General features: G+C 39.5%; 1 pseudogene; it reads left to right on the top strand.

Annotated features, from left to right (window-relative positions):
- The first annotated feature begins 13,823 nt into the window (after window positions 1–13,823).
- LOC111733063 lies at window positions 13,824–15,532 on the top strand (annotated as a pseudogene).
- The last annotated feature ends 4,446 nt before the right edge of the window (window positions 15,533–19,978 follow it).

Raw genomic sequence — 19,978 nt, forward strand, 5'->3', positions numbered from 1 at the left:
AACTGTAGGACTTGATTTTATAATCTGGATATGAAATCTTTGATGGTTTTGAGTGATGCAAGTATCTTTTCCCATTCTGTAATTTGCCTTTGCACTGTTTATGATGTTTCTGGGTGGAAAGAAGTTATTATTTTTACTATAGTCTTTTCCTTTTATCATTAGTAACTTTGGTGTCTCATTTAAGAAATCTTTTACTATCCCGAAGACAAAAATATAGTTTCCTGTGTTATCTTCTTTGCCTTTCACATTAGGTTTATAATTTACCTGTGAATTATTTGATTTTTTTTAGATATATGTGAGGTAAACATCCAATTTAGTTGTTTTCTATTTGGACACGCAATTGTCCCAACACCATTTATTGAAAAGACTGCCTTGGTACCACTGCTCTGCATTGCCACATTTTTGTTAAATCAAGCATGAAAACGTGTATGGGTCTTTTTCTGAGCTGTTTCTTCCAGCAGACTAGTTTTCCATCCTCATGCCAATACTACAGTCCTAGTTGCTATAGCTTTATTTAAAAAAAAAAAAATCACCTAACATCTGATAGAGCAAGTCCTCCCACATTGTTGTTCATTAAGTGTCATGGCTATTTTTGGTCTTTTTAAAATTTGTATATAAATTTTAGATCAGTCAAATTTCACAGAACAACAATAACCCTTTAACTGGAATTGCATTGAATCTGTCGATCAATCTGGGGGGAACTGATATCCTTGAAATATTGAGTCTACCAGACTATAAATACGATATATCACTCAATTTATTCATATCCTCTTTAATTTCTCTTTTAAAAGTTATATAATTTTTTCATAAAGGACTTACATGCCCTCAGTTAGATGTATTTCTAGGACTCCTAAGTAATCGATTTTTAAATGCATTTTAAATGGTAATTTAAAATATTTATTTTCTAACTGTATCTGCTTTATTACAGAAATACAGTGACCTTGGTAAATTGATTTCGTAAATTTTTATCCTGGGATATTTATCTCCATTCTTCAAATGGTTTCTCCTCTCACTCATTTATTTGTTTATTCTTACGTTTTCTTTGAGACTATTATCAAGATGCTGACATTTCTATCTTCCATTTCCCTTGGTTTTTAAAATTAATATTGTCTATATTTTTATTCTTTCTTGTTGCTCTCTGGGAGAATTCCTCAATCTGATCTTCCAACTCACTAACTCATTCTTCATTGTATTCAACCCACTATTTATCCCATCTACGGTGTTCTCTATTTCAACTATATAAATTTTTTTTATAGCTAATATTTCTACTTTTCTGTGCCTGACGGAAGGGGTAAGAGAAGATCTCACAGAGAAAGTGATGAGGAGCTGTCTGGAGAGATGAGCAGGGGTTGCCGGATTATGAAGAGAAAGAGGAGAATCAGACTGAGGGTTCAGTAGGAGCTAAGGCCTAAAGACCAGATGGCAGGGCCTGGCTTGTCCTGCTAGGAGTAGCCGGAGCACCAGAAGTAGGGTGGGAAGGAGATGAAGTGGGAAAGTGCAGGGCTTTCTATTTTATAGGTCAGGCTCATTAAGGCTGGTGGAGAGAGCCCTGACTTGGGAGCCCTGCAGACTGTGGTAACTTCAGGAAAGATAGCAGCTTCAAGTCAGTGCTAGAGGACACTCAGAGCTTGTTGGCGAACAGACTCCCCTCTACTTCATGCGCCGGCTCCATCTTTATTCCCTTAGGCATCTGCTAGAAGTTCCCTCCTTTATTTCCTGAGAGGGAAGGTAAGTAGAGAAAGGGAAGAATTGGAGCCAGAAAAGATACCCTAGAGAACCTGTGATTAGATCTGGATTTTGTGGGATGCTGAGGTGAGGGGAGGGAACTGGTTCAAATAAGGAAAGGAGTAAAGGAAGGCAGTCATGACAAAAGCAGGAGTCTCTATGTGAGAGAAAGATGGTGGGGGAGGTACCAAGAGCCTGCTTTTGCACAAAAGGGCCTAATATGGAAGGGTTTGAGAGCTAAGGCTAGTGAGGGAGGAACCAGACCCTAGAGGTGCCCCCAGGGCCATGGCCATCATTTCTCAAAAGCCACTGCAAGACATAGATACCTTTCCCCTCCCAACTTCCCCACTGCCTCCTTCCTAGTGGCTTCCTGGCACTCAGGCCCTGGGCTCTTCTGAAGTTCTTCCATCTTTCCCATACCCTCCTCGCTCCATAAGGGGAAGGTGCTCCATGTTTTATCCTCATGATCTGCTGCAGGTAGGCAGCCCTCAGGCCTTGATAAGCATGAAAACTTCTGGATGCCCTTTTCCACCGATAGCTTCTACAGTGCCTCCTTTCCCTGAGGGGACCCCAAACAGCAATCTTTCAGGGGATTTTGGACAGTGGGGTGTCTCTGGGGTTTTCTGATGGAGTTATCTCTGGGGAGGGAAAGATAGTTTCCGGGGACATATAGGGCTGAGTGGAGGTGTGTGGAGGGTACAGGAGTCACATCCTCAGGGTCAGTAGGGAGGTATAAATAATGACTACACCATGGCCTTGATTTAAAAGGAGACTTTGTAAACAAGGGGTTCCTGAGGACTCGAGTCGGGGAAGTTAGTTCAAACAGGTCAATAATTCAGAGACAGAAAGGCATCTGTGAGTCTCCCACAGCATAGAGTGGGGAAGCCTTGATTCCTGATTGGGGTCCAGGCTTCCACAGGATTGGGACCACCAGTGTAGCCCTCACAGAAAAGAAATCTTTGGAGAGGCCTTCAGATACAAACAGGTCTACAAAAGACATGAAAAAGGAAAGCCATAGGTTAACAGGCACATGAAGAAATGCTCAGACTAAGTAGCCATTGAATAAATACAAATTAAAATGAAATTAGGTATCATTTTACACCTATCAGACTTGTACAAAAAAATTTTAAAGCTAAATAAGGCCAAGTGTTGGTGTGTTGGGGTGTGTAAGAATCCTCGTGAATTGCTGATGGGAGTGAAAATGGAACAGCCATTTTGGAGAGCGTAGTCAAATTAAGAGTATACTCTATGACCCAGCAATTCCACTCCTGATATACATCCCAAAGAAATTCTCTGAAAGGTACATAAGGAGACATAGTGCTCCTTATGATTTTGATCACATCAAAATCTTTGAGGGCCAAGAATTAGAAGCAATCTGGGTGTCTCTCATTGGTGAACAGATAGAAAAAAATAAGGAGTTTGCATACAATGGAGTGCTGTGACATAGCTGAAGTTGACGAAAGATCTACACACAGCCTCTTGAATATATCTTACAATATATTGCTGCCATTATTCATCATAGCCAAAATGCAGAAACAACTCAAATGTCCATAACTGTAGAATGAATAAATAAAATGTGTTATATCCATACAATGGACTATTGTTTGGCAATAAAAAGAAGTGAAGTATTGACCCATGCTATAACATGGATAAACCTTGAAAACATTATGGTAAATGAGAGAAGCCAGACACAAATGACCACATATTACAATTTGTGTGATTTCGTTTATATGAAATGTCCAGAATCGGCAAATCTATAGAGACAGAAAGTAGATTAGTGGTTGCCAAGGGAGGCAGTGGGGGAAGGTTGGAGGGAAATGCGGAGTGACTACTAATGGGTACAAGTTTCCTTTTTGAGGTGATGAAAATATTTTAAACTTAAATTGTTTTGACGGTTGAACAACTCTGTGAATATGCTAAAAGACAGTATAATTATATTTCAATAAAGCCATTATATCTAAAAATATTGCTGATATATAAAACATCTATCTATCAATCATCTATCTAAACATATTGCTGCCTCTTTGGAGAAATGGTTGATTCCAGGGATGGGACTAGAGAATTAGGAAGGGCTAAAAAATGAAAGGAACAAGATGGTTGCTGGACTTATCATGCTGATCACGCCTTTAAGTATATAAATGTTGAATAACTGTGGTGCACACCTGAAACTAATACAATATTATGTGTCAGGTATATTTTAATAAAAATCTTTTTCAAAATTAAAAAATCTAAAAAATAAAAGCACACAGAGACCTACTCGAAGGGTCTCCCAATGGCCAAATCTGGGACAATTGAGGAATAAAATAAATAATGGATGTAATAAATTATAATCCATAAAATAAAAGAATTTGTGAGTCCATACGGCTATAAACAAATGAGTGAATGAATGAATGAACAAATGAATAAATGGGGGGAGAAGGCAAGGTTTTCATTATGGTCAAAGTCTAACTGATAAAGTCTAATGAATGTAGAAGGCATGATGGAAACAGAGAATCACTATTTGGCAAACACCACAGTAGCAACTGTATCAGGCATGAATCAGATGTTAAAATTAGTGGGTAAAAGCTTAATGAAAAATGGGACATTCGCATATTTTATCTCCTCACAAGTTACTTACTAATTACAAAGGTGAAAAATAACAACTTTACAGTGGTGACACCACCTTAACCAAATGATGAAGATTAACATCATCATTAATAAGATATAGAAACATCATGTAACCCATTATGATGGATTGAGAAGGGTGCATCACTTCTGTGGTTTTCTTACCAAAAATGCAGAGCCTAAACTTAATCATGAGAGAACATCAGAAAAACCCAATTGAGGGATATTCTACAAAATAACTGACCAGTCCTCTTCTAAAGTATCAAGGTCATTAAAGACAGGGAAGGACTGAGGATCTATCACAGATTAGTAAACACTAAAGAGACATGATGACTAATTGTAATGTGAGATCTTAGAACAGAAAAAGACATTAAGGGGAAAACTGGTAAAATCTGTATAGTCAAAAGTGAAATTTGAATATCTTAATTAATAGTATTGTATCAATGTTAATTTCCTGGTTTTGATAACTGTACTCTCATTATGTAAAATGGTAACATTTAGGGAAGCTGGGTGAAGGGTATATGAGAATTCTTTGTATCAGTATTATAACTTTTTGTAAGCCTGAAATTATTACAAAGCAAAAAGATCTGAACAATTTAAATTAAAAGCACACATTGTTCTGTAAACAAGTAGGAAACGGAACAAAAATATACAACATAACACCCTTAGATACATTACAAATACATGCGAACAAAATATATTTTACCAGAACACATACAAAGGTTATATATTAAAAAATTAGCTTGATTCCAAGAATGGCAAATGGGAAAAAAGGGAATCAACCAATTAATCAATTCATCAGGAGAAAGAAACCTAACTTGGACTCTAGATGTTTTTCTGGAGGGGGTGAGATTGGGTTGGAACCTTGCAGGATGGGTGGAGGGACTTGGGAGAGTTAAGGCGCGGTCTGAAGCCGTGATGGTGGCAAAATGTGGGAGAGAGAGCTAGATGGGGCTTTGAGGTAGTGCAAAGAGTCTGTTTTGCTCTGGGCAGAAGGACCTAGTCCAAGAGTTGAGGCTGGTTGTAGAGGGACTCAAGCTCTGGAGATGCCTTTGAGGCCAGTCTCCTCTCTGGTCATTTTATCACCTCAATTACTGCCAGGGGGCACTACTGAGACCGATCCCTTTTCAGCCCTTTACCTGGTATTCAAGCCTACCAACCACTGCAGGTGAAAAGCTGGGGCCCAAGGGGAGAAAAAAGGGCCCCAGAAGGAGTGGGCACATTGAGGGTATACCCAGGTGCTGCTGAACTTCCTGGGTGCAAATCCTGCCTTGTGTGATTTTCCCATCTTTATATTAAAGGATAATAGTCGAATAATAGTACCTACAACAGAGGGTTATTGTGAGAATTAAATGAGATTATATATTTAGTGGCTGGCATAAATTAAGTTCTTAATAATTATTAGCTGCCATTATTATTATTAGATGTTCTCAGTCCTGGTCCTTGAGCTCCCAGAGCTGGAGAGAAACAACCTAGCCATGGCCGCTGCTCTGATTCGAAGGAGGTATGGGGGTACTGAGAAGGTGATGGGAATATAGTAAATCTTTAATTTGTATAAATATTGTAATAAACTATTTTCATATGTTTATGACATACTCGAGCATCATCTGTGAACATATATTTTACATAAGATTTTTATGCTGGAAATGGCTACACGCAATTCCCGATTAGGACTTTTTACTAATGATCTCTTCAAAATCTTGATTGTTGCTATTAATAAGAAATGCCTTTCCCGCCCCCTCAAGTACGTGATGGTAAGTGAATAAAGAAAATTTGTTTTTTTCTCCACTAGCCAGAAATTTTATTTCATTCTTAAAATCATTTAAATCCAGTGGAACATTTTAATAGTTTTTAGATAATGATTCTTTTCCTCATGTTATTCACAGATGATATTCTACTCTTTTAATTTTTTTTATGATCCAAATTATAACACCAACATTACCAAGGAATGATTTTTAACATCACCTTTTGTTAAATGCTCACAACCAAGCACAACCTCACTTTTCCAAAGCCGAATTTTTGCCTCGAACCCCCAAAACTTTGTCACTTCACATTAATCTATTTTCACATGGTCCTTCCAAATTTCTATAAAGTATATTCAGAGACCCCAAAAGTCAGCAAATCTTTCCACAAATCTGCCAGGTGAGACTTGTTCATGGAAAAAAAATTAGTTTTTACTTTTGCTCACAAACTTTTGAAAATATTCTTCCTTTAGATCAGCTCACACACTATGGAACAGCAGAGAGGGATGTTCTGATTCCTTGTCCTTACACAAAGCTGAAAACAGGTGGGAGGGTAGTGCCTTTTGTTTAATCAGATTTACCATATCAATAGTACCATTTCTCATAGAAATTGGATCAAGAGGCAAACTCTTACAGATGAGGCCTCTTCTGTATAAAAGAATAAATAAAACAATGTATTACTGGAATCTCAGGGTTTTCAGAAAAAACTCTAGATGCAAGGCCTTTACATCCTCCTATCACTGTGGCCTCCCTCACTACACAGACTTGTTTCAAAATATTCATAAAAATGTAACACATGATCCTGGATTAGGTCCTTTGCTATAAATTATAGGACATTATTAGGATAACTGGTGACATTTTAATGGGATATGAGAATTAGGTGGTAGTGAAGCATCAACATTAATTTCATGACATTGATGGTTGTATCGTAGTTAAGTAGGAAAATGTCCCTGTATGTAGAAAAGTACACTAAAATATTCAGAGGTGAGGGGGCACTAGGCCTGTAACTTGTTCTCAAATTGTTCAGGAAAAATGTTCTCTGTACTATTCTTGCAACTTTAACTTCGTGATTGCTCCAAAATGAAAAAGAATTCATGAAATATTTGCTGGAATATTTTAACCTGGAATCATCTACTTGGCATTGTTGCTTCTCTCAATAATTTTCCATGCAAATCAGATATTTAGGCTGAGGAATGGGGGCTTGTTGGGCACCCACACCCAAATTTGAGATGATCCTCATGACATGAACATTACTCATGGACATGGAGTTGCTCTTAAAAATACGGTGACATTGCAGCATTACTCCAAAAGTTGCCCATTATCATATTGTGATGGTTAATTTGATGTGTCAACTTTACTGGGCCATGGGTTGCCCAGGTATTTGGTCAAATACTCTGGGTGTTTCTGTGTAGGTGTTGTTTGGATGAGATTAACAAATCAGTAGACTGAGTAAAGCAGATCGCTCTCCTTAGTGTGGGTGGGGCCTCATCCAATCAATCGAAGGCCTGATAGAACAAAAAGGCTGACTCGCCCTAGAATATGGGAGAGTTCTTTCTGTCTGACCACCTTCAAGCTGGGACATCATCTTTTCCTCCCTTCAGACTCAAATGAAACAATGGCTCTTTCTGAGTCTGCAGGCCTTTGTACTGGAACTACACCATCAATATCCCTGGGTCTCCCACTCGCCAACTCATCCTGCAGATCTTGGGGCTTTTATCAGCCTCCATGTTGTAGGAGGCAATTCTTTATACACTGACTCTGAACTGAAACTAATTCCAAAAGACCCCAAACATCACTGTGGTCCTCCAGGCAGAGTAGCTATTTATGGAGGTCAGGTGATCAATGGAGTTGTAGGTCAGGTCCATCTCACAGTGGGCCCTGTTGGTCCCCAAACCCATCTTGTGTTTATTTCACCAATTTCGAATGCATAATTGGAATACACATACTCAGCAGTTCATAGAATCCTCACACTCGTTCTCTGACCTACAGAGTAAGGGCTATTATGGAAAGGCCTCCACCAAGGAATATAGTAGTAAATCAAGTGTAGTATTGTGTCCCTGGAGGGACTGCAGAAATTAGTACCACCAAGGACTTGAAAGATGCAGGGGTGGTGATTCTCACCATATGCCTGCTCAGCTCTCGTAGTTGGCCTACGCAGAAGACAGCTGGATCTTGGAGAATGACAGCGCGTTGCAGTCAGCTTGAGCAAGTGGTGACTCCAATTGCAGCTGTTACACCAGAAGTGGTTTCATTGCAACCACATTATACATCCCCTGATACCTGGTATGCCGGTATTGATCTGGCAAATGCCTTTTTCTTCAACCCTGTCTGTAAGGTCCACTAGAAGCAGGTTGCTTCCAGCTTCCAAGGCCAGCAATACACCTTTACTGTCCTACCTCAGGGGCGTATCAGTTCTCCAGCCCTGCATCATAATTTAGTTCACCTTTTAGTTCATAATTTCGTCACAATTTTAGTTCATAATGTCATCATTTTAGTTCCCCTTGATCACCTTTCCCTTCCACAAGATATCACACGGGTCCATTACACTGATGACGTTATGCTGACCGGACCTAGTAAGCAAGAGGTAGCAACCACTCTAGACTTATTGGTGAGATATTTGTGTCAGGGGATGGGAGATAAACCTGACATTCAGGCATCTTCTACCTCAGTGAAATTTCTAGGGCTCTAGTGGCGTGGGGCACGTTGAGACATCCTGCCTAAGGTGAAGAGTAAATGGTAGCATCCGGCCCATTCTACAACCAAGAAAGAGGGACAATGCCTAGTGAGCCTGTATGCATTATAGGGGCAGCATATGTCTCAAGTGGGTGTGTCACTCTGGCCCATTGACTGAGTGACCTAAAAGGCTGCTAGTTTTGAGTAGGGTCCAGGACGAGAAGGCTGTGTGACCGGTCCAAGCTGCTGTGCAAGCCGCTCTGCCACTGGACGATATGATCCAGCAGATTCACTGGTGCCTATAGTGTCAGTGGCAGAGAGGGATGCTGTCTGGAGCCTGTGGCAGGCCCCTACAGGTGAATCACAGTGCAGGCACCTAGGATTTTAGAGCCGGGTCCTGCTCCAATCACAGATCATTACTCTCCTTTTAAGAAACAGCTCTTGGCCTGCAACTGGGCCTTAGTAGAGACTGAACACTCAACTGTGGCCTACCAAGTTACCAAGCAACCTGAGCTGGCCATCATGAACTGGGTGTTATCTGATTCACCAAACTATAAAGTTGAGTGTGCACAGCAACACTCTATCATGAAATGAAAGTGGTATATGCATGATCAGGTATGAGAAGGCACTGAAAGAATAAGTTACAAGAAGTGGCCCAAATGCCCATGGTCTCTGCTCCTGCCACACTGCCTTCTCTCCTCCAGCCTGTACCTACGGCCTCATGGGGAGTTCCCCAAAATCAGTTGCCAGAGAAAGAGAGGATTTGGACCTGGTTTACTGATGGTTCTCCAGGATATACATGCACTACCTGAAAGTGAACAGCTGTATCACTACAGCCCCAATCTGGGACATCCCTGAGGGACAGTGGTGAAGAGAACTCCTTCAAGTGGGCACTTTGGGCAGCATACCTGAATGTTCACTTTGGAAGGAGAAATATCCAAATGTGAGATCTAAACCAATCCATGGACTGTGGGCAATGTTTGGCTAGGTGGTCAGGGACTTAGACAAAACATGATTGGAAAATTGGTGACGAGGAAATTTGAAGAAGTATGTGGACAGATCTCTCTGAATGGTAGGAAAAACATGAAGATATTTGTGTTTTATGTGAATGCTCACCGAAGGGTGACCTCAGCAGAGGAAGATTTTAAAAATCAAGTGAATAGGATGACCCATTCAGTGGATAACAGTCTCTTTCTTAGCCACCCCTGTCATCACCCAACGGGCTCATGAACAAAGTGGCCGTGGTGGCAAGAATGGAGGATAGGCATGGGGTCAGCAACATGGACTACTGCTGTGAATCAACATCCAACATATGGTGCTATTTCTCCCATAGTCAGGAATCAAGGGAAGGAAATGGGAGTGGCATCACTCATTATTATCCTAATGACCCACTAGCAAAACTTTTGCTTCCTGTTCCCATGACCTTATGCCCTGCTGGCCTAGAAGTCTTAGTTTCAAAGGGAGGATTGCTTCTTCCTTCAGGAGACACAACAACAATTCCATTGAACTAGAAGTTAAGACTGCCACCTGGATGCTTTGGGCTCCTCATGCCTCTGAATAGATAGGTACTGTGTTGGCTGGGGTGGCTGATCCTGACCACCAAGGGGAAACTGGACTGCTACTCTACACTGAAAGCGAAGAAGAGTACATCTGGAATACAGGCCATCCCTTAGGCATCTCTTAGTATTACCGTGCCCTGTAGTTAAAGTCAATGGAAAACTACAAAACCTAACTCAGGCAAGACTACTAATTGCCCTGACCCTTCAGGAACAAAAGTTTGGGCCACCCCACCAGCTAAAGAACCACAACCAGCCGAGGTGCTTCCTGAAGGCGAAGGGAATATGGAATGGGTAGTGAACGAAGGTGGTTATAAATACCAACTATAACCATGTGACAATTTATGGACATTAGGACTGTAATTGTCATGACTATTTTCTCCTTATTTTAATATAAATATATTTGCGTGTATGTGTGTGTATATACTATTTATCTCATAGCATATATATATCCTTGTTTTCTTCCTTCTCTTATCCCCTTATCATGTAACATAAGATGTACTGACTTTATATCATAGTATTTAAATATCATCAACTTTATATCATGGTATATAAGTTACGAGATATCAAAAAAAAGAGTAAACATTACTCAAGGACTTTTGGGGAAGGGGTTAATGCATTTTTTGTTGTACATAGGATAGTTGCATCATGTAAGGTATAAGTTTGACTTTGTTATTGTTTTCATTTGGCAATTAAGTATGGTTTAACAAGATGCATATGAGTGTCAAGTTGACAGGAGATAAACTTGTAATGGTTAATTCTATGTGTCAACCTAACTGGCTAACAGACTGCCAGCTAATTGGCCAAACATTATTCTGGGTGTTTCTGTTAGGGTGCTTTGGCAGGATGGTATCAACATTTAAATTGGTAGACTCAGTAAAGCAGATTGCCCTCCCTAACGTTAGTGGGCCTCATCCAATCTATTAAAGGCTTGAACAGACCAAAAAAGTAGAACTTCCCCAGGGTAAGGAAAAATTCTTTTTGCTTGACTGCCTTTGAAACGGGACATTAGCTTTGCCTTGCCTTTGGATCTGAAATGAAACATTAGCACTTTCTGTGTCTCAAGCCTGCTGGCCTTTGGGCTGGAACTACACCATTGATTCCCCTGAGTCTCCAGCTTGCCAATTCACCCTACAGATCTTGGGGCTTGTCAGTGTCCATAATTGCATGAGCTAATTCTTTATAATAAATCTCGTTCTGTATATATATTCTGTTGGTTCTGTTTCTCTGGAGAACCCTAGCTAATACAGATTTGGAAATGTTTGTATAAATTAAATCTATTTATATGTTAGGTTTAAAAAATGATTTTTAATATTAGGATGCATTAAAAGTACTTTAAGATAAATGTCATTGAAATTTTAGAAACCCACATGTGGTAAATAAAATATTAATTTTGGTTAATTTGATAATGAAAATTCTAAAAGTTCTAAGTATTTAAAATAAATATTACTTATACTCACATATGAACATGTTTTGAATAACAGATTTTTTGAAGTTTCACGAGCCTATAATCAGCTCACTCTAATTAATCAATGTAATTAGATAATTCCACTATTATGTTTTCATATTTTTTCTAAAAGGAAATAATAATTCAGAATGAAATTCCATCAAAAACCAGCATATGGTTGTTAACATCAAAATTCAATAACACTGAGAGATGGGGAGAAAGAAAAATTGTGAGGAGAGTGATAGAGAGAAAGTAATTAGAAAGAAAAAAGGATGAAGGAAGGGAGGGAGGGGGGAAGGGAAGAAAAAAATGGGGAAATAACAACTGAGAAAATTAACAAAATCAATTATGTTCCTTTTAGCAGCACCTAGTAATAGATGCTGATGATTCTGATAAAGATATATCTTCTACAACTTCTGTTACTTAAAAAAAAAGTTGTAAAAAGAACACATTGAATGTAATAAAAATTTAAATATTATACATATGCACACAAAACATCTTGATGAGTAGGAGCAAATTAAAAATCTGATTAAGTGGACCAGTTCCCAGAGGAGTGCTGCATAGTGCAGCCTGTGAAGAGCTGTTTTCTGATAGTGGGAGCTGCACATTACATCTTTCATGTCAGCATAATCATCACCACTGGATCTAGAAGTTCACAGACAGAACCATGTGAATATTGTACTATTCGAATATAGCTTCAAAATATTTTAAAACTGGTAAAAAAAAAAACAGTTGTAAATGTGTGTTAGGGATATTTTTAAAAAACATTTATCATTACTTTTAAAATTACAGCTATCAATAACTCCTATCCCTGGAACCCATCTGCAGTACTGTAGGGTATCTGAGCACTTGGATTGGGAAACTCCACTTTAACCAATGAGAGCTTGTATTTTTGCCCTTGGAAGCTTCTAATTTGAGATATATATTTAGTTTTTTGCCTTTTCTTTTTGGGCTTAATGCTGCAATGAACACCCTTATATATGTTTCTTTCCCTGGGATTTAGCATACTCAAGGGCATATTTCATTTGACAAGGTACTGCCAGATGGTCCTTCAGAATGTCTATGCAAGTACACACTCCCATCAGCCATGCAGGTGGGTTTGTAGGTCCTCGCATCCCCACCAGCACTTGGCATTATTATTTTCTAATTTTGTCAGCTTTATAGATGTAAAGTCATATGCCACTGTTATTTTCTCAGATTTTCAATGATCTTGAATACCTCATCATATACTGTTGGATTCTCAAATTTCTTCTTCTACGAATTCCCTGTTCTGTGCTTTGCTCAATTTTCTATTGGTAGTGGTGTTCTCTTCTTGTTGATTCACAGGAGATCTTTGTATATTATAGATATTAAGTCCCTTGTTGATTTAGACATTACAAATATCCTCTTCCAATCTGTATATTATCTTTTCCCTTTGTCCACAGTGTCTTTCATTAAGCACAAATCCTTATTTTTGATGTAATCAAATTAATCATCTCTTTACCATGTGGATTATAGTCTTGAAGTTTCATCTAGTAAGTCATTCCAAGCCACTAGGTCACGAAGATATCATCCTACAATTTCTCCTATTAACATTATAGTTTTATCTCTCACATTTAGGTCCTCTATCTAGTCCATTTTTGTATGTGGTGTGAGGTAGGGATCTGGTTCTATTTTTCTCCATGTCAGTTTTTCAACACTAGCAACTAAACAACTACCCTTTCTCCATTGATTTATTATACACTAGGCTCTATGTAAACAAGTCTGTATCTATGCTATTCTATTGGTCTACTTTTCTATTTTTGCGCCAGTACCACACTGTTTCTATTACTAAATTCAAAGAAACAAGAAAAAAATAACAATGATAGAGCAGAAATAAATGAAATAGAGAACAAAAGACAATAGTGAAAACTGACCAAACCAAAGCTGGTCTTTGAAAAGACTAATATGGGAAAGAGACCAATGACAAGAGTGAGCAAGAAAAAAACAAAGAGAAAATTTAAAAACTAAGATACAGAATGAAAAGGGGGTAATAACTATGGATGAAATAAATTTTTTAAAAAAGAGAATTATAAATGATATGCCAATGAAGTAAAAAATCCAGATGAAAAGGATACATTCTTAGAAAAAATATAACATGCTAAAATTGGCACAAAAAGGGAGGCCTTAAATAGTCCAGTGAGAGTTAAGGAAACTGAAATGGTAGTTAAAGAACTCCCCTCTTTCAAAACCCCAGTTGGTTTTATAGGTGAGTTTTAGCAAACTTTCAAGTGTGGGAACTTACGCATAGTAATAAATGAGTGAAACCTATCCATTTCATTTTTTTAAGCCTAGTGTAACCTAGATTGAAAAACCAGATAAGGAGAACCCATGAAAAAAAATCTTCGGGCCATTTTATTTATGAAACAAAAATCTCAAATAAAATGTTAGCTAACAGACATTAACAATGTATTCAAAAGTACAGATGATGACCAGGAATATAAGGATGTTACGGTTCAACATCAAGACTCACCATATAACTGGTCTAAAGGATAAAAGTCATCAGATTAGCTCAATTAATGCAGTAAAGGCACTTGGTACATTCCCTTTATGTTGAAGTTAGTGCATTATCTTGATTTTTAAGAACTATGTGTAAGAGTTTGGCCAGGCAGCTTGGACCAAGCAGGACTTTCCTTGCCAGTGGATTGTGCAAAACAGCGGTCCCCAACCTTTTTGGCACCAGGGACCGGTGCTGAGAATCTAATGCCTAATGATTTGAGGTGGAGCTGAGGCGGTGATGCTAGTGCTGGCAGCTGCAAATACAGATGAAGCTTTGTTTGCTCACCTGCTGCTCACCTCCTGCTGTGAGGCCCAGTTCCTAATAGGCCACGGATCGGGGGTTGGGGACCCATGGTGTAGAATACACACTGTCAGTCTCTTGTCTTCTGTTCACCATGGCGTCTTCTGATATCCAGGTGAAAGAACTGAAGAAGAATGCTTCAGGCCAGGCTTTTGAGCTGATTCTCAGCCCTTGATCAAAAGAACTGTCCCAGAATTCCCTCTTTCTCCTCCAAAGAAGGATCTTTCCCTGGAGGAAATTCAGAAGAAATTACAAGCTGCAGAAGAAAGACACAAGTCCCATGAAGCTGAGGTCTTGAAACAGCTGGCTGAGAAACGAGAGCATGAGAAAGAAGTGCTTCAGAAAGCAATTGAAGAAAACAACTTCAGTAAAATAGCAGAAGAGAAATGACTCACAAAATGGAAGCCAACAAAGAGAACTGAGAGGTGCAAATGGCTGCCAAACTGGAGCGTTTGCGAGAGGACAAGCACATTGAAGTGTGGAAAAGCAAAGAATCCAAAGATCCTGCTAATGAGACCGAAACTGACTAATTTGTTCTAAGAACTTTCTTCCCCTCCTCTTTCTAAATATCTAAAGACTGTACTGGCCAGTGTCATTTTATTTTTGCCCTCCTGACAAATATTCTAGAAGCTGATGTAGGACTATAGGCAGATTCAATCTGTATGATGTTGTTTTGGGGGCTAAAGAGGAGAAACTAAGTGTTTTACTACTTTTCTGAAGTGTTGAAGTCTTTCTAATGTAGCTATTTTTTCTCGTTGTATCTTTTCTACTTCAGTACATTGGTGTACTGGGTCAACGGCTATTACCGTATTGGCTCTGTGTAAACATGTTTGTGAAAAGGGTATGTAGTGGCTTCTTTCAAATTGTCAGATGCTGAATGTCTGTTCGCTTTTAAATCCCCGTTCTGTTCCAATCTTACCAGATGCTACTGTACCTGAATGGTTAATAAAACTGCACAGTGCTGTTGGGGAAAAAAAAAAAAAAGAACTATGTGTACGGGTGGGTTCCATTATTATTGAATTCCATTTCAAGATAGTAAAAAGTACATTAGGTTCAATGAGTTGAGACATACTGCTCTCAGGTGACAGTGAGGCACACTGAGGACCAAAAGAACACTGTCTAGTTTCCTTAGAGATGGCGGGGCCCAGGAAGGGCAGTCCAAGTTATCTGTTGCTGAAAGTGGGAGAGGACACAGTTTTGGGGAATTGGGGGTGTCCTGAGACAGAGAAACAAAGTGTTGGTCAGATATCAGCCTCAAAGAAGCCTGATGATTGTGGGTTCAGAACTCTGGGATGAAAGGAGTGACATATTCATTAATGTGATATGGGTCCTGAACATGGGGGCCGACCTGTCTACTCTTAGATATAAATTTGCCTGACTTTCTTACCAGGCATACGGGACTATTGCATAGACTCTGAGTTGGCCTTATGACACCCAGTTTTAAGAGGACATTGATGACAGGCTTTCTTCCATCTTCTGCCAATTTTGAAGGTGGGCACTGGGACAGGAAGGCGGTAACATGTGCTGTGTAACTTTAACGAGAGTGTCGGTTGGCCTTCCTTAAGGTCAGCTGTGCACAAGTTGACTAGGACTTCTGCAAGGGCTCAACCCAAAAAGTTGGCTATTGTGGGTCAGACCAGGTTGTTACAGATGGCATAGGGAGGTCCAGTTATACTCAAACTGGCTTACAGCATATTACTGTTTAATTTGCAAGGAATATGTGTACCTGATATGTTAGTAGATACATAGGGGTTAGGCAAGAAGACACATACCTCACTGAGGAATATGGTAATAAGGAGCCATTTCACAAGATAAGGGATTATTGGCAAACCACCAATCTGAAAGAGCAAACCAAGCATGGGGAGACAGGGCAGAACAGGCAGCCTAAGTGTCAAGGGTGAAATGCTCAACAATGGAGACAGGGATGCTAGGATTGGAGGACAAAAGAAGGTACAGTGTGGCCAAGGGTGATCTGAGTAGACCCAGGGTAACCTCTGATGCTTTTCTAGGCTAAGGATGGCTGAGGTTTACTTAAGCACTCATTTTTCCAACAGCCACGTTTCTGTTTTTGTTTTAAACTATAGAGGCAATTTCCAAGACACAGTCCTACATGGGTCTGTACTTCTTCTGAGGGACACCAGTTTAATCTTCTGCTTTCTTCACTGGTTTTTGTGTTTTATTATGGAATGGGCTGAGAAGCCAAGGGCTACATTTAGAATCCTTCAGGAACGTTGGGCAGCAGTCCACAGGTGAAACCGGAGAAATGACCACTTAGAGGGGCCTTCAAAATCCTCCATTTTGGAAAACCTTCTGTAGCAATGATTCACTTGATTATAATAATCTTTTGGGTATTCATGTGATTTGGCTTTGCACCTACTGGTTTTGGACCAATCAGATTTAATAAGGCCCAGCTTCTTCATCACATTCAATATTCAGGTGCAGAAGGCAGAGGAAACTACTCCACAGTCATATCACATTATTATCTCTGATCATGTATATGTTTTTATTTATTTATTCATGCATTCCATTTTCTCCTCATTCATCACTCCCATTCTAACCCTCTCCCTCCACTGGCAGATATTTTGATGTGTTAATTGTGATTCTCTTTGATTCTATGTGTTCTGTCAGGTGTACATGTTATCGGGTTCGAGACTGTGTTTCTTTTAAAACTTTAAATGCATTCAACATAAAGTTTCTAAAACTTGTGCAGTTTAAGGAAGAATAATAAAATGCCCATATACCTACCAACCAGGTTAAGAGCTAGAACATTAACAGTATTTTAGAAGCCTCCTTCACATACTTTCATCCCCTGCCCCAGAAGAAACCATTATCCTGAACTTGATGTTCTCAATCTTTTGCTTTTCTTCAAAGTTTTGCCTCCCATGTACATATCCCTAAACAATATGTTGTTTTGTTTTGAAAACCTGAGTGGCAAGTACACACCCTGCTCTTAGGTGAAAGTTATTCTTAGGTGAAAATGCCCAAGAGAGGATGAGCTGAATAGTCTTTCAGTCAGTCTGGCTTCAGCTTCCCTAAGAGTTTATAAGAGCTGCTTTTGGGGAAGTCAGTGGGTGAGGTCATGCATGAGTCCAGGAAAACAAACACAGGGCTCACCACAGTCAGGGCACCAGTGGGGCTGTTGTGTGGACCAGAAATGCATTGTCTGGTAATAATAGTTTGACGGGGTGTAGGCCCCTCTGACTTCTCTACTTCTAATCTCCTCATGGCTCTCCGTCCCCTCAAGAGTAGATGACAGCAGATAACCTCTCTGGGGAGGAATGCATGTCTATACCTGATCCAGGCTGCTGCAGTGCTTGGAGGGAGGGCGTGCAGGTGCTTCACAGCACATGGTCAAGGTTAGTCAATAACTACGATACTCTGAGGCAGGTTCACCTGGGCATTCTGTCCTCAGGTTAACAGAGGACAGGTGGGGCTGTTTCCTCCTTAGCAAAGAGCAGATGCTAAAAAGGATAAATGCCATGAAGAGTAGGTGACCTAAAACAAGGGAATATACATTTTTTCTTTCTTCCTTTCTTGCTTTGTTTATTCCCTATTATCCACACTCCCATTCCTCCTCAAACCCTGCCACACAAGCATATCTTTGAATGTGTTTAACCTATATCCTTTTGTTTGTGAGTTCTTTTAAGATGTATATCTGGAGTGTATGTGCATGCATTTGTAACTTCTGTGGAGTGTTTTGTTATATGGCTTATTCTTTTTTGCTCAGTGCTAAGTGCTGAAGATCATCACTGTTGCTCTGTGTACATCTAACTCATCTAAATGCTGAAAGGCTGACTGGCGTGCATTCCTTATTTCCCTGTGTACTGTCCCAGTGACGGGCACTCAAAACGCCTCCGACTCCCCACTATTGCAAACCACACCATAGTAAACATTCTTCTACATGACCCTTTCTGGATCTGTGTGAGAATTTCTTCAGAGGGCTCATGGGGATACTGAATTTGACTATACACTGCCACATTCATCTATGGGATGGCTGCCAAAGTCCCCACTACCACTAGAAATGCATGAGGCTCCCGATGTCCCCACATTCCCACTATAGTACTTGATATGATTCAATTTTCTAAAATTTTGCTCATCTATGAGATCTAAAGTGAAAGTTTACTGTAGTTTTATTTTGTATTTTTTCTGATAATTAATGCATTTGAGCATCTTTTCTTAAGCCTGTTAGCTTTTTAGGTTTTCCACTTCAGGAAATTGCTTGTTCATATCTTCCTTTCCAATCTGGATGCCTTTTCTTTTTCTTGCCTCATTGCACTGGCAAGAACTTCCAGTATAATGTTGAATAGAAGCAGTGAAAGTGGACAGCCCTGTCTTGTTTCTGATTCTGGGGGGGTGGGTAAATAGTCAGTCCTTCACCACTAAATATCATGTTAGCTATAGGTTTTTTTGTAGATGGCCTCTATCAGATCAAGGAAGTTCCCTTCTATTCCTAGTTTGTCAAGAGGTTCTTTTCTTTTCTTTTCTTTTCTTTTCTTTTCTTTTTTAAATCAGGAATGGGTACTGAATTTTGTCAAATGCTTTTCTGCATTTATTGCAATGATCATGTGGGATTTTCTTTTTTTTTTGGTTCGTTAACATGGTGAATTACATTGATTGATTTTCTAATGTTAAACCAACCCTGTATTCCTGAGATAAACCCCATCTTATTTTGATATTTTATCTTTTCAATATATTGTTAGAGTTGATACAGTTTTTGTTGAAAAATTTCACATCTTTTGAACTTTCACTTTTGACAGTTTCTTCATATTTGCCTATCCACCAACCACTTATTTTTAGTATGACCCACTAGTCTTATCCATATCCTCTAAATTATGTCTGTGATGGTTACTGAGACTGGAACTTTTCCCAAACTCAGAGAGGACCTAAAGGAATTTAGAGCAGAGACTGAAAGCATTTTTGATGTAGTTGGTCCTACCTGTGAGAGTGTGAATCAACTCGTGGCAGTAGCCCTGCCCCTCAACAGATGTTTGTCCTCAGCCTGAAGTGCCATCGCACCCTTTAAAGCCTCTTAATACCTGACTGGTTTGTTCTGAAGAGAAAAACATTACTAATGCTTAGGAAATCAATATCCTAAATTAACCTCTCACTGTCACTGCTCCCCACTTAGTATTGCTGTGCTCCAATGAGGAAATAGCCAACACTGGACACTTTGCAAGAGGGGCCCACCCTTAAACACTGCTTCTTGCTTTCCCACTGAAGAATCCTATCTCATTCTGACTACCTAATGAACTTGATATCCCACACACGAAGTTGCCCATATAATCGCTTCAGATTCCTGACCTTGTGTTTTTTGTGAATGGCTTTTGTTTCCAAGATATTGGGGGAACACATAAGGTAGGATATACTGACTCTGTGCTTTCCTCATGGCACCACAGAAACTCTTCTCCCTTCA

This window comes from Pteropus vampyrus, unplaced genomic scaffold (genome assembly GCF_000151845.1).
Source record: "Pteropus vampyrus isolate Shadow unplaced genomic scaffold, Pvam_2.0 Scaffold518, whole genome shotgun sequence".
Taxonomy (NCBI): domain Eukaryota; kingdom Metazoa; phylum Chordata; class Mammalia; order Chiroptera; family Pteropodidae; genus Pteropus; species Pteropus vampyrus.